The sequence below is a fragment of the Protomyctophum bolini genome, assembly GCF_963924005.1.
Source record: "Protomyctophum bolini genome assembly, chromosome: 14".
In the NCBI taxonomy this organism is placed as follows: domain Eukaryota; kingdom Metazoa; phylum Chordata; class Actinopteri; order Myctophiformes; family Myctophidae; genus Protomyctophum; species Protomyctophum bolini.
In genome coordinates this window covers 28,629,657-28,645,671 of record NC_137875.1, presented here as the reverse complement: position 1 = coordinate 28,645,671, position 16,015 = coordinate 28,629,657, and the positions used below count along the sequence as shown (strand labels likewise).

The window sequence follows — 16,015 nt, the reverse complement described above, 5'->3', positions numbered from 1 at the left end:
ACAATTTGATTAAGCGATGTGCTTTAACATAGTAAAGAGTAAAGACAACATAACACCATTTATAGATTTATTTATTTTAAATACAAAAATGTTTTGTTTCACATATCATGTACAGTGTACACAATCCAGTGAAAACAGCAGCAACAACAGCACTATTATTAATAATAATCTTCATAAAACTTTAATTTTTGAAAGCAAGGATTCCTTGCCAAGGAAGTCACAGAAACGGAAGTAAGTATCTGTAGCTTATTACAGTTTTATTAACTTGACTTGACGCACTGTCTGCTTCAGTATAGTTGGTACTAGTTGCTTGGCAACCACAACCCTCCAATCCCCTACCAGCAGTAGTAGTATTGTTAGCTTAGCTTGCTAACTATGCAGCCGCTAAATCGCCGGAATGAATCTGGATAAAACTACAGCATCAAATTGGCGACGACTACTTGTTCACGTAAATTGACCAGCATATGAATAATAGCCTCTGCCCTCTGGTTGACAACTAAATACACATTTGGATAGATAATGTAAATACAGCCACACAAATCTTAAGTTCCAGTTCCAGCAAGCAACTTTTGCAGCCAACTTCACTGGAATAATTAAGGTAGACATGCACGTTTTGTTGACTTTAAACTCTCCACACAGTCTCTCTCTGTGTGTGTGTGTGTGTGTGTGTGTGTGTGTGTGTGTGTGTGTGTGTGTGTGTAACGCCTGGGATTCGATTCGAACGGCCCGGGTCTCCCGCGTGGAAAGCCAACATGACATAGGCTATTGGAAACATTAACAACTAATCCAAAGGGAATTCCCTGTGACTTAAAGTGACTCTGGTGACTGCTACACGTGCGCGCGCGTGCGTGAAATGTTGATTGAATGGACATTGATATACATTTACATATACTCTCTCCAGTCCATACTCCATATAGTCTCCCAAGGTGTAGGATAATGGATAGCCCTAGAGGCTGTGATATAACTGTAGGGTTGATCAGCTGGCTGCAGTTGAAGGGGCACGTGCGTGATACTTAACTGTACCGCTTCCATGCACCGCCAATGCTTTGTTTCAAACCCCCCCTGGTGTCGATAACGACTGCTGTGAGTGTGTAATATAATCCTGTTTCTGCTTTACTGAATATAAACATAATTTAAACAATTTCCTGAAAACTACCGAAACTCTGATGCAACAACTTACATTATATACACATATTATTTCCTTGGAAATATTATTTCCTTATTTGGTTGTCCCCAATTCTGAACACAACAGTACAGTTGATATACCAGTACTTATCCAGATATTGGTACTTCCAACATTGTCCTCTGGCCTCTTCATTCGAGTATGATATGTCCAGATACATACATCCTGTTAATTCCCTAAGCTTTAAAGAATTCTTTCTTGTGTTTTCAGATTTAGACCTGTAATTTAGCCATCATAGTTTTCACCTCCACCTTTAAGTGTTTCTCTTTCATATCTTGCACTGGGTTGAGAGGACCCCTATGGGAACTCATAGTGTTAGATGAGCTTGGCCATTAATATTACAAGGCCTCATTACAGACTCATTACATGACTTGAACAAAGGCAAGGGAGATGATGTTACTCTTGTTTGGCCCCTGGCTGTGGCCTCACTTTTCCTCCTGGTTGGCTAGCCATGAAATAGCCTACACTTTTCCAAATTAGATTAGTTCATTTTTAGTGTGTGTTGCTCAAGAACAATTGTTGTTTCTGTTCCTAAAAGCAGTCATGTGGATTTTGGACACCACAGCCTGGAGTAATTTGCTTTTTATAGCTTTGGATGAAGGTGGATTTTCTTGTAATTCATAGATCACAACCACTGTAGGAAAAAACCTTTGCACACCTAGAAATAAGGCGTTTGCACAGGTGCATAGGCCAGTGGACATCAATGAAAGGAATAGAATACACCCAACATCGTCCGTCCGTCCGTCCGTCCGTCCGTCCGTCTGTCACACTCTTCTCTCTCCCGACGTCTACAGTCATTTTCAACACGGTGCATCATCTTATATATCTTCTGGTGTGACATCACACGAGACACAAACTGTTGCCATGCACGCCTTAATGACGCCAATTAGTGCAGCTCTTCTTCATCTGCACCCTTTGAACTCTATTGCTATATTTATTACTTAATTGCGGCTACCTTGGGGTCTATGGATCTATGGGTCTGGGAGAGAGAGAGCTTGAGAGAGAGAGTGAGAGTGAGAGTGAGAGCCAAGAGTGGTGGGGGTTGACTGACACCTGACGTTCAGTTGGAGCTTGGAAGCCCCCCTGAGGGTGGAGGCCCATTTCAATTGAAACATACTTAAGGCCTCCTATGTATCTATCTATCTATCTATCTATCTATCTATCTATCTATAAATGCACCAAGTCTCTGTATTGTGTGTGTGTGTGTGTGTGTGTGTGTGTGTGTGTGTGTGTGTGTGTGTGTGTGTGTGTGTGTGTGTGTGTGTGTGTGTAATTGTCCAGAACCGCCCCAAAAAGGCCTCTGCCCGGGCTCTGGACCGGGCCCCTGCCCAGCGTCCATATATGTAGCTGGCCTGTTCGGACCACAGCACTCCATATTTGGGCATACCTGACACAGAACACCACAAGCTGGCTGCATATACTCCCTATTTGGGCATGCCTTACAAAGAACTCCATATATGGGCATAAAAGGGAGACAAACCTAATATATGGGTGGGCATTCATTTCCAACTTGCATCGTTCCAAGTAGGCCAGTGCCCAACGGGCACCACTGTAGAGGCTCCATGGCCAGTGCCCAACGGACACCACTGTAGAGGCCCCACGGGCACCGTTCTAGTTTATTTAGCCCTAAAAATCTGTATCGGACTAGTGTCCGGTGGGGGGAGGACTATATGATTTATACCTGAGACCAGGTGAATGCGGTTCAACTAATTGTTTGGCCTGGATTCTAATGTGTCACTCTGTGAAGTTGAGAACTAAAGGATTAACAGATCAGATTTCTGCCGCTCTTCCAACAGGCAATTCCTGTTTGGATATGTTGCGCATATGATCTTAAAAGGATAATAATAATAATAAACTTTATTTGTATAGCACCTTTCATACATAAATGCAGCTCAAAGTGCTTCACAGGGCAGGACACAAAAATAGAATACAATAGAATACAATAAAAAAGTAGTTAAAATTATAGAACAATGGCAAAGAGCAAAATAGAATATAAGAACATAAAATAAATAAAAACACCACATGCAGCAAATCAGTCAGGACATGACTTCGATTCAATTTTCAACCTATCTTCATAATTGGTACAGATTGGTTCAAATAACATGAATAAAACATTATTTTTAAAATAATATATGAAATATATTAAAATAAAAGTTCCTGGTTGCATAATCAATTTAGACCCTAAAGCAACCAAGCTGCCTGGATCTGTATAGACATATTCTAAAATGAATCGTGCCAACATTTTGTGGGTCCAGAAATATCAGTTGCTTACTCTTCAATTCAGTTAAGTTTCAAACTTGCCCTGCAATGTAGGCTGCCAAAGGCAGGCAGCAAGCGTCAATGTACCTTCGTCAGGCAGCCTCTGTAGACATTTTTAAAGCTCAGCTCAAGACCCACTTCTACAACATTGCTTTTAATTGATCTTTTATTCTTTTTATTATTATTATTATTATTATTATTATTATTATTTTTTTTTTATTCATGTCCTCACTGCATTACTGCTTGTTTTTAATGTTGTTGCCATGCTTTTCTTTTATCCTCCATTTCTCTGTAAAGCACTTTGAGCTGCATTTCATGTCATGAAAGGTGCTATACAAATAAAGTTTTATTATTATTATTATTATTAATGTCATCCCAAAATCCCCTTAAGTTTGATTAAAAGAGGACTTGACAGTTATGACTTTTCATGAGCGTGCGTTTCAAACGAGTCTGTCAGTCAGAACCATAACTGTTTTTTTACAAGATTCTGCTGTTTATTTGTGTTTCTGGCAGTCACACCAGCTGATGGGGTGACATACATAGGGGGGATTAGGCATACTTTCTTTGTAAAGAGGAAATCATAATGAAACCAAAAACTACGGCAGCTCACACTGATAATATCTGGTTTGCCATGTTGACCTGATCCTGCATGAATATGTGTGTGTGAGTGTGAGTGTGTGTGCTGTGAAAACATTCAGTTTCAAGGTGTTTTGTCACTTGTGCCTACCTAAACCTGGAGCCCCCAGTTGGGACTGGGAGTTGGGATGTTTGCATGTTTGAATGTTTGCACGTGCACATCCGCACACATACAGTACAGTTGGACATGCACACACAGTCACATACACATAGATTCATGTGCATGTGCAGTTTTTGACACACACACACACACACACACACACACACACATTCTATTCGATCGCTGATTATTGTTCAGATTGTGCATACATACACGCATGCACATAAACACAGCACGCACACACATTATGTACAGTACCCTCGCGCAAGTACAGTCCCACACACACGTTCAGTTGCACGTGCACACACAGATGGTGGTGGCGCATATAGCCATATACGCTCACACGCAATCTATGTGCACACAAATGCACCCTCTCTCACACACACACATGCAGCGCTGAGCTGGGCGACGCTTGTGGCTGTCAATGAGAAGATCGTGATAAGTGTGTGACGGCGTGGAGAGTCACACGTTTCCCTTCACAGCAGCCATTCTCCTCTGTCGACTCCACTGACCCCTTGCCTCCTTCTCCGTCCACTCAGCCTCCTCCTCTTTTGTTCCCATCTCATTCCACCTCCCTGTTCCACTCCCCCATCTCCACCTCTCCTCTCCCCTCGTTATCTCGCCCTCTCTCTGCCTCCCTCTCCACCTCTACTCCTCCACTCATCCCCGGAGAGTGCAGCCAAGTGACCCTGCAAGACGGCACCGAGCAGGCAAGATAGTCGACACGCACAGGCCCCGCTATCGCCCCCTTATCTGCCTTGCTAGACCAAATAGCCCTCGCAATGCACCAAGACACACCGCTTGATAGCAGGTGGCACTATAACACTAACTGTACACATGCATGTGCATGCACACGCGCATGCACACACACACACACACACACACACACACACACACACACACACACACACACACACACACACACACACACACACACACACACACACACACACACACACACACAGTTTACTGTATTGGATGTGCTATATGACTTGACTTAGTGTTGGTGTTTAAATGCAGTGATGCAGTAACAAATAGAGGACACTAGGTGTCAGTGTACGGCTGTATTGGGCTCTGAAAACGCATTTGGAAACTGAGTTGGCTTACTTGTTCTGGAGACAGTCAGGTCAGTAAAAAGTCAGCAGAAGAAGATAGGTCCATTGACTGTAGGGATATTGTTAGGCTAGTATAGGTGTGATTATAATTAAGTAATTTAGAAACTAAGTATTTCAGTCAGCATTGTCATTTAAATTGAATGGAAACAGGAAACTTAACTCTTTTAAGTATCAAAGAAGTTATGTTTGGCCTTTATTCCCAGATATCAGTACTGTCAGACCTAATGGCCTTTATAGTTTACAACTTAACTTTGTCAAGGTAGATTTAACATCTCTCTATTTGCTGCACCCCCCTCAATACAAACAGACCCCTTTTCTTTCTTGCGTAAACAGCAGGGCACATCCTACCAGTAAACCCCTCACATTGAGCTCCCATGAATGAGATGACTCCAGAAATAGCCTGCAGTTCCATTTGAGCTGTTGTGATTGTGTAGCTGTGGCACATTTAAAAAAAGACAAGAGCCCCGGAGGCGTGCGAGTGTTGTGACGTACCTGTGTGTGTGTGTGTGTGTGTGTGTGTGTGTGTGTGTGTGTGTGTGTGTGTGTGTGTGTGTGTGTGTGTGTGTGTTAGAAACCTGAGAAGGGCTCTGACTGAGCCAAAGTGTCGGCTTGCTCTAGGAAACACATGACAAGTTTTCAGTCGATGAACACACAGGTTCCTTCTGCAAACACATCAGCCAACGTCTTGGCACTCATGTAGAACTATTCAATTAATTCCAATCAAACGCACACAGGGATCGTCAAAAAGGTGTGTCTGACTGTGTATGTCTTTGCCTCTCTATTCTCTCTCTCTCACTCCTGGAGCTGTTTGCACAGTGAAATGGGCTGTGAAATGGGGCTTGATGGAATCAAAGCTCCATATTAAGACAAGTACATATTTCATGGCTTTGGATTGATGGACTGATTGACGGAGTTGTCATAATTTCCCCCCCCCTCCCCAAGATCTTTATTTATTCAAGGATTTAACATGGAGGATCCTAGCACAGCTTGGTTTGCAAACGGGTGAGAGTAGAGTTGAACGTTCATCCCAATTTATTTTAGGAAGCTTTTCATTCATTCCGTCATGGTGGGTTTCATGATGCGGAAAGTGTTCATTTGTAAGCATACTTCCGAAACGTTAGTGCATACGAGAGACAGATGGATAGAGAGAGATAGTGATGTGATGTAACAATTTGGTGATTTGGCCTGAGTGGAAGTGGGCATGGTTTGGTTTGTTTAACACTTGTGCCAATCATCTCACCTCAAGGGGGCGCCAGACTGCCACAAGTTGCCACCTAACCTTATGTGTCCTGTATTCCCTATTCGAAGCACATTCTCTGTCCTCTCTGTGCCACGTGACACCAACAAACACTTTTTTTTCCTTTTATAGAACCCGGTGAAGGGTGACCAAAATAAAAACCGTCGGCAGCAGCATCAACGCAGGCGCTAGAACCCCCAGGCCTTTGACAACATGGCAGCTTCTCGCATCAGGGGGAAAAGGTGTTTCACCCTTTTTTTTGTTTATCGCCCGTTCGCCTGTTGTTTCATATTAATAGGCCCGGCAGATACACATTCCCCAACTCCCATTGCCACCACTGACAATGACAACAACTAACTAACATCAAACCCACCACTACCTTTCTTTCTTTAGCCTCGAAGCCCCAAATCCATCCAACTGGACGTAATGAAGGCAGCTAGCCTCGCCGGTCCTCGGTTCCTGGCGGTCGCGCCCCTTTGCACAACCATAATGGGCCGGGTTGGGTTTGGTGAGGGCACGGCACTGCCAGGATGAGGGGGTGACCGTGCGGTCGCACGCTGACCGACAATTCCGAGTCCTTCCGGGAGAGGCCCACAGGTTGTGTGCTGAAACGCCTCTATCGTTAATTCTTTTCCCCGTTTGTCTGCAGCTCAAATACCGTCCCCCACAACAACCCACCCTCCCACACACAACAGCAACATCAACAACAACACGGCTGTGAGAGGATTAAACACGCTTTCTAATGGCCCCCGCTCGCCGTGGCAGATGTTAGCCAGGATAGGCAACGGTTGCCGTGTCAACGGTGGGGCTGATGGGTTAGGGCCGTCCCAGATGCCGTTAAGTCATGTGTACAACTGAACAGGACAGGAGGAGAATGTATGGAGGCCTGTCACTTGTTCAAGAGAATCCGTTAACATGAGGACAACATTCCTATACTTCATTGTCTTCAAAGATAGTCTGAACTCTGAAGTTAGTGTTAAAGGGACACTTCACCCTTTTGGCTAAAAAAGATATGTTAATGACGTTTAGAAGATTTAGAACACCTTCCTGGGGGTCTTTATTTGTGTAATGTGTGGTTTTAGATATTTTAGATTTTAACAGTGAACCCAGTGTCTCTGATGTCATCAACACTGGGCTCACTTCCTTCCTGGACTACAATTCCCATAATGCTTTGGGGGCACTGCTCCTCCTTGTGGATAGGGGGAGGGCTGTCTTACTGAGACAACATGTAGTCCAGGAAGTAAGTGAGCCCAGTGTCCATGACGTCAGAGACACTGGGCTCACTGCTAAAATCTAAAATATCCAAATCCACATATTACACACATAAAGACCCCCAGAAAAGTGTGCTACATCTTCTAATCGTCATTAACATATATTTGTTTGCAAAAAGTGTCCATTTGAGACATCTGAGAGGCAAATGTATACACTTTCAGAGATAAATTAACACTCACACCTTACATATATTGTACACAAACGGGGAGAATGAAATGAACCACTTTGGCACAGTGGTGAAAGTGGCGTGGAGTTCTTGCAGGAACTCCCAGAATTATAATGAGGGACACCTCCATTTTTACCCACGAAATGCATAGAAAACTGCATTTTGGCACAATAAAGCATCTATCATTGGCAAAATGAAACATCAATCATGCATAGGGCTGATTCTGAGCGTGTGTGTGTGTGTGTGTGTGTGTGTGTGCGCGTGCGCGTGTGCGTGCGTGGATGCAGGGCGTGCATGCATGCGTGTGCGCATGCGTGCAGGGCGTGCGTACCATGCGTGAACGGTCGTGTGGTGTGAGATTGTGTGACATCGGAACGGTGGTGGCTTAAGCCTCTCGGTTTCTGCTCCTGCCGTGATGAGCGTTGTGTGGGAGATGAGCGTTGTCCCCTACAATGGCCTGTTGTGTTTTGTTCAAACGGTAAAGCTTAGTGGCATTGTTTAATTTAGTATTTCAGTTGGGTTTAATCATCACTGATGAGGCTTAATCACTCACAAACACCGACACCTAAACTGCAAAAGGGATGTGATAATGTGGCCAAAAAAACTCCTCAACTTATCATGTAGCCTGCTCTAATTTCACATGGTTTTCTAAATAATACCTTGTGTGCAACAGTAAAGCTTCAGGGGGCCAGTATATAAAAAGTGGGTCTGATATTAGCTCTTAGCGTTTTTGTCATCTTTGGAGTAGCCGGTGGATGCATTGGGGTTTTCTTAGGCAATACAGTCCATGTCCATGTGTTGCAATTATACTACAATATATTGCGTCATGTCAAAGTGTTTATTTGTGTATTTGTTTGCAAATAAAATATGTAAGGAAGCAGAACCTCACAAGAAGTAAATTGTCTGGTGAAACCACTTGAGAACTGTGAACAATTGCTTTTAACCGTCCAGATGACGGTCCCATCGTGTTGTTTTAACTGCTGCACACTCAAGTACTCATCACATAGCCTCTAAATTAAGAATAACTAGGTACAGAACAGATGGCCGGTATAGGCTGAAGGAAAAACCATGTGAAATTAACAATATGGCAGGAATCTCTGAGGGGATTCTGTTTGGTTATGGTAGCTCACTTTTACATTTTATATCATTTAGATTTTATCCACAGAAATGATGGTGTAAAAGGCTTCAGTTCCTAGATCACCAACCATACAACCAATAGTAAGTTCAAGGAGTAAAGGTCACAGTAATATTCAGATACAAACCTAAATATGGGATTGAAACCTGTGGAGAGACATAGCCTAAGGTAGACGTGGACCCATCCTTCAGTTTAGTCATCATTTCGCTCATGATCTGTTTAGAATATTGTTTCTTATCATCAAAGAATTTCCAAAAGACAAGCAACAGCAATTGCATGCAATACTTGAAGCCTGTGAACTTTGTTTGAATTGTGTGGGGGTAGGAGGCCGTCGTGGCTGTTTGATGTGAAAGCCGAGCCGTTTCTCTTTGCTTTAGTCAGGTCTAACTGCAGGGCGAATGTGTTTAACATGGGGCCCAGTACGGGCCTCTGTGGTACACCTTAACTGTCAGGCTCAGTGGAAAGAGGATACAGGGCTTGACAAGACACAACTTGACCCAGCAGCACAGGCCTGGCCCCTCTATTGTCCTGACGGAACAGCAGAAATCAGCAGCAGCCATGTAGGATTTCCCCTCCCTTGTATACCTGCTCAGGTGTGTGCGTGCGAAGAAGAAGAAGAAGGAAATTAAGTTTATCAAATTCGACATTGAGCAAATCTATACGTAATAAACATATCGTGAACTTTGATTTGATCATTCATATGAACACTTGTTATTAATTGACACATTTTAATGAAATTATCTCTCTTATATGGAGAAGCAATTTAGCAAATCTCCTACAAATACATAAAATAATGCACTTTTTATTTGTGGTAGGGGGTCGAGACAGAGACAGACGGGAAGCGAGACCGAGACCAGTCCCTTGGTCTGAGGCCGAGTCAAGTCCAAGTCAAATGAACCCATTCTGGACGGAAATCCCTTTTGGTGTTTTAAACATTTTGTTATACTTTAGCTGATGAAGAATAGCAGATATACAAGCTCGTAGCGCGGCACTCGAAATCTTGAAAATGCGGCGTGCTTCTGGGGGGTCCCTGGAACAACATATTTTTAGATAGGGTCCGCAGCCAAATACAGATGATTCCAGGGGTCCTTGACATGAAAAAGGTTGAGAACCACTGACAGGTTTTAAAAGCCATTTTTTTAAAAGAATTGGCCTCAGGTCTAAATGGGTTAAGGGCAGACGAGACAGAGAATTAGAATGTGGACTCAAGACTGGATTCACGACTAACACTAGTTTTTACTTACGGTCACCAGCCGTATGTTTTCTACCTAGAATGAGTTTACCCTAAGCTTCTGCCAGGTGACAGCGTAACTGTCTGTCTCTGAGGTCACAGCAAAGAGAAGCAAACCTTCGGACAGTTGGAGAGCGTCAGAGTTCAGACTAACGCCAGTCCCACGTCAACTTGTCACAGAGCGGAGGCAGAAAGACAGACAGTGAGCTGATGGCTGCTGGACGGTGTCAGGGGTGTCAGGGCCGTGTCTGGGGAGGTGACGGACAGCATGTGTGTGCGCGTGTGACGGTTAAATAACATGGCTGAGAGAACTTGCAGGATGTTGATCCTGACCTTTCGTTTTGCCAGCGTAACCTCTCTCTCTGTGCATCTGACAACAACTTTAAAGGACTTATCCAATGAAGGGCATTGACAGGTGTGTGTGTGTGTGTGTGTGTGTGTGTGTGTGTGTGTGTGTGTGTGTGTGTGTGTGTGTGTGCGTGCATGCAGCCCAGTCTGAAGTCAACTGGCAGCTTTTATCATCACCATCATTTTTCGACCGCCGTTGATCATGGATTTCACAATCCAGCCAGACTTCCCGGTCCTCATTGCCGTCCCCAGTTCCAGCTCACTGATACATATGTCCCTAGCGATGACATCTGGGAAGTTTTCTACCTCTGGTCTGCTTTGAGGCAGGATTCCAGAGAATTAGGGAAGATATAACCTCATGATCAGCTCTGTAGCAGTGGCCGGTGTTCTTCTGGATCGGACTAGTGAAGAAACACAGGGAATGTTGCCGTATATTAGAGAAGTCGATTGGTGCATGGCTCTTCTAAGTCGTCCTAAATATTTTTACTTTGAACCTCTTACTAAGGGGTTAGTAAGAGGTTCAAAGCTGTGTTTTTAAGTGTTTTGATAACGTGGTTATTGTTGGATTTTATATTTACAGGATTTTGGTTATTGTTCAGCTTTTATACTCAGCTGAGCTAATGAACCATGTGATGCACATATTATAACCCACATAAAATCATATCTGAATGAACTAACGATATGTATACTACTATACTCTGTAGTGTACACTACATGTACATGTGTTCGTTTGTTGTGCGTTTGTGCTGGAGGTGACGGCAGCCATTGGGCCGGTGGGGCGGGGCCCTTGGCTCTCAGGGGCCCTTCGGGGGAAACTGGACCGTGCGGTACTGGGCTTGAGGCCTTGACAAGCCCTTCACTATAGTGTTAGTAGTTAAACAATATGATAAATTGATACATTTCGAGCACACGCGCCTTAATCTGTCCCTGGGTGACGATTGAACAACAGGGGCTACTTGATGCTTTGCAGGCCCTGCAGATCCACCGACGTAAACACAAACCTGCATGATCTGCGTGCGTGACGCGTCACCTTCGATGTGGCAGGGGTGTGGGGGACGCTCGTAACAACGGAAGGACATAGTCCCTGAGAATCTCTTTGAAGTCAGATAGCGATTGTGTGTGCGCGCGCATTTACGTTTTTTGTGCAGTATCACCTTTCCTGCTCTTGGGCGCCGCTCAGAGGCTGATGCACGCCTGCATTTAGTGACAACATTTGCTATAGGTTATGTCTGTTGGCCGTATGACTGACAGCTGAGAATGTGTGGTTGCATGTAGCCGGATTTTAGGGCTTTTCACACAGGGAGTGATGCTCCTCATGTTAATAGAAAAGTAGAGGCAGCTGTAAAAAAAAAAAAAAAAGTTCAACACAATTGAACTCTTGATGAGTGCGTGACGATCACAAACGCGGCAGCTTCACTGCATCACACCCACTTGTTGCTACAGTATGTCAGTCAGACTGAACAGCTTCACTGCATCACACCCACTTGTTGCTACAGTATGTCAGTCAGACTGAACAGCTTCACTGCATCACACCCACTTGTTGCTACAGTATGTCTGTCAGACTGAACAGCTTCACGGCATCACACCCACTTGTTGCTACAGTATGTCTGTCAGACTGAACAGCCCAGCGCTACCTTGTGACAACCATGTGCAACTATATGAATAAATTACGAATAAAGGGCACTATGACGATACCTATGAAAATATTGTTTTAAAAATAATTCTGCCAGAGTCCACAACTACAGAGACGATGTTGAATGTGTTGGTGCTTGGTGTGAACTTAAAACTTAAGTCACACTGAATTTAGAGAGTGAAGTCCGAATTTTGATAGGCTCCTGGCTGCGCTATGCACCACATGGCTCTGCAAGTGGCTGCCATGCCAGCTGTATAGGCCTATACAGTTCACTTTATACTAGGACACAGTTCCACCGAATTAAGAGTTCTCACTCTTTTATCGATTCTCTCTCTCTCTTTATCTCTCTCTCTCTCCGTCTCGGTCTAGCTCTCTCCTTCTCTCCTATCTCACAAGGTATTTTGCATAGTCAATCCCTCATTTGCAATACCTCAATTTATACCAACGATCTTACTCTGTGGTTTCTCCCACTATCTCCCCTCTTGCTTGCTTTCGTCGGTCTCCATCTTTACCATTCACTCCATCTTTACCTCTCTCTCTCTCTCTCTCTCACACTGGTGTGTGTTTGTGTTTCTGCTCCAGGTGTTGTGTGTAAATACCTCTCCTCCTTTCTCCTCACCTCCTCTTCCCTCCCTCCATTACCTCCTCTAATGACGTTTACACATCTGCTTAGAGGAGCCTCCACTTCACCGCACGCACGCATGCACACACCCACACACACTACAATTGCTGCACAATTGAGAAAAACGAAATAAAGTTATGATATTGACTGCAGCAATTTCCAGGTCAGAAGAGTCTGACATTATTTATGTATTTGAAACCAGAGGGAAAGACATTCCACACATCCACAGTAAAATCGTGTTCATTGAACTAAAACACTCGAGTTACAAATAATGGATAACTTATTATCACTATGTACCTCAAGTTACATGTCTCCCATCATAAAGTAACCTATAGCTTTACATCTTTTTGTCTTTGCTGATAATCTATCAGACATATTCAACCCTTGTTTAAACACTATACAAATGCCACATGGAGGTAAGTCACTGATTCATATGATAAAATTACTTGTATAACAGAGAATGAACTGAATGAAATTACTTCTACCTTTTCTGTTGGACAAGCATTCTTTCTCTTGGATTCATTCATTCTTTCTCTCTTTATGAACTCTTCAACTCCTCACCTCCTCATGGCCTTTATATATATATCCAACAACACTGGATTCCTCCTTCACAGCCTCTATGACTCCTCTAGTCTACACACGCACACAGACACATACATGTGCTTATGTACGTACACATCTAAATATACTGTATACACACATGCACACTGTCTCACACACATGCGCGCACACACACACACACACACACACACACACAACATCACTCTGCAACCAGACTCGCCTGCCGGCCATGCCACTCCAGCTTCATTTTCCTACTGATTGACATGTCCTGTACACACACGCACGCACGCTCGCAAGCACACACACACACGCATGCACACACACAAACACAGTGACTGTACCTGTCACCTCTCCTGAATAGTATTAGCTTTACCTCATTTTGTTCTGCCTGTCCATCACCTCTATTCTTCACCCTCCGACAGCTCTGAATGGGTTCCTGTGGGTGTGTGTGTGTGTGTGTGTGTGTGTGTGTGTGTGTGTGTGTGTGTGTGTGTGTGCGCGTGTGTGCGCGCGTGTGTGTGCGTGTGTGGTTTCGGCGTGCTGCCTGGCGCCACTTTGCCTGCAATCCACTCTCCTCCTTCTCCACGTCTTGTAATCGGACAGCTGAGAAGGTGTGTTTGCACACGGGTATGTGGGGGTGTGTGCGTGGGTGTGTGCATGCATGTGTGTGTGCGCGTGCGAGTGTGCTGCCAGGCCTTCCTACTTCTCTCTGTTTCTTTCTCTTTTCTATCTCTTTCTCTCTCAAGCAGCTACAAACGTCAAGGACCTTGGGCGGTCCAGAACATGACCCGCTAAGAGAAATGAAAGAGAGAGAAAGAGAGAGAGAGAGAGATGAGAGAGAGAGAGAGAGAGAGAGAGAGAGAGAGAGAGAGAGAGAGAGAGAGAGAGAGAGAGAGAGAGAGAGAGAGAGATGAGAGCGAAAGAGGGGAAACTGAGTGAATTCAAACTTGTGTCATGAAGATATTAATCAGAGTTTAAGAAAGAGCATCATTTCAGAAGTTTTCAGTGTGTTAAGGTTGTACAGATATTGTTACATATACTCTTGAGAGTATTACTTTTGGTTTTTGTAGCCTAGGGCTACACAGTATATGCTTAATTTATACACGTCGTACACTGGTGTCCAGCTTATCTACAAGATAAGCTGTTTTTGACAGTTATCAAGCTTAAATGGTTAAATGAAGTGGAAAGCCCTTCTACCCATGCAGCCGCACAGGCCTGTTTGGAGAGTCTACAGGAATAGTTTACAGGTAACTAATATGTGTCAATGTTGGAGGAGTGTCAACATCACACTGAATGGCTTATTGTAGTGACATAATCACTACTGCCATACAAAGGAAAACCAATAGGCCTGAACTTGATGATTATTTTCATAATCAATATTAATATGTTCATATTTTTGAGGGGCGCTAGCCCCTCCTATGTCCAGTTTTGAGGGTTTGTATAAACACAAACATTGTCCAAACACTAACATTGAATGCCATTGACAATGAATGGCCAGTTTTGAGTGTTTGTGTAAACAATCATTGCATAAACATTAAACACAAACAAACAAACATTGAAGACGAAGGTGAGGATGCAAATTGTGATTGAGATGACGAATGATGATGTATGACAGTGATACTCAACCTCAAAAAAAAAAGAAGAAAAAAAAATCTGGAAAATGAAATAAAAATAAATAAATCTGAATGAAGTTATCTTTAATTACATTATTATAAGTAATACTATTAGAGTTGTACTATTACTCGAACGAAAATAAAAGCTTGGGGGGGGGGGGGGGAGATGCAATGCAAATGAAAGACATATACTGTGTATCCCTATTCCCTGACATAATTTTATAGCTAAACGGACAGAATTCTATTTTATTTGAATGATGAAACCCAGCTGCCATTAATAGTTGGAAATGGAAATGGAAATTGCGGAAATTGTAATTGTGGAAATTGCGGAAATGTGGAAATTGCGGAAATTGCGGAAATGGTAATTGCGGAAATGGTGGAAATGGAAATTGCGGAAATGGAAATTGAGGAAATGGAAATTGAGGAAATTGCGGAAATGGAAATTGCGGAAATGGTAATTGCGGAAATTGCGGAAATTGCTCTTCACTTATAGCTATCTATTTTCAGGTAGATTGTTTTATTTTACTCAGTCAGCCATATCACTACTCATTTTTTTTCATGAAAAAGGTCATAGCTGGGTAATCTATTTTCAGGCAAATTGTGTTTATTGTATTTTATTTTACTCAGCCATAACAATTTATTTTCTGTTAACCAACTTGCTGGCTGGCAGGCAGGCAGACAGCTACTCATAGACAGGCAGACAGACAGACAGCTACTCATGGAGAATTGGACAGGCAGGCAGTCAGACAGCTACTCATAGACAGGCAGACAGACAGCTACTCATGGAGAATTGGACAGGCAGGCAGACAGCTACTCATGGACAATTGGACAGGCAGGAAGGCAGACAGCTACTCATAGACAGACAGACAGCTACTGATGGACAATTGGACAGGCAGGAAGGCAG

General features: G+C 43.5%; 1 protein-coding gene across 1 annotated transcript in view; it reads left to right on the top strand.

The window, feature by feature from the left end:
• The first annotated feature begins 470 nt into the window (after positions 1 to 470).
• Positions 471 to 16,015, top strand: part of wdpcp (WD repeat containing planar cell polarity effector) — a 109,769-nt gene continuing 94,224 nt past the window's right edge. Inside the window, exon 1 of the mRNA XM_080781746.1 lies at positions 471 to 598. The gene's annotated coding sequence lies outside the window, so the exon portion shown is untranslated. The remainder of the gene's footprint in view (positions 599 to 16,015) is intronic.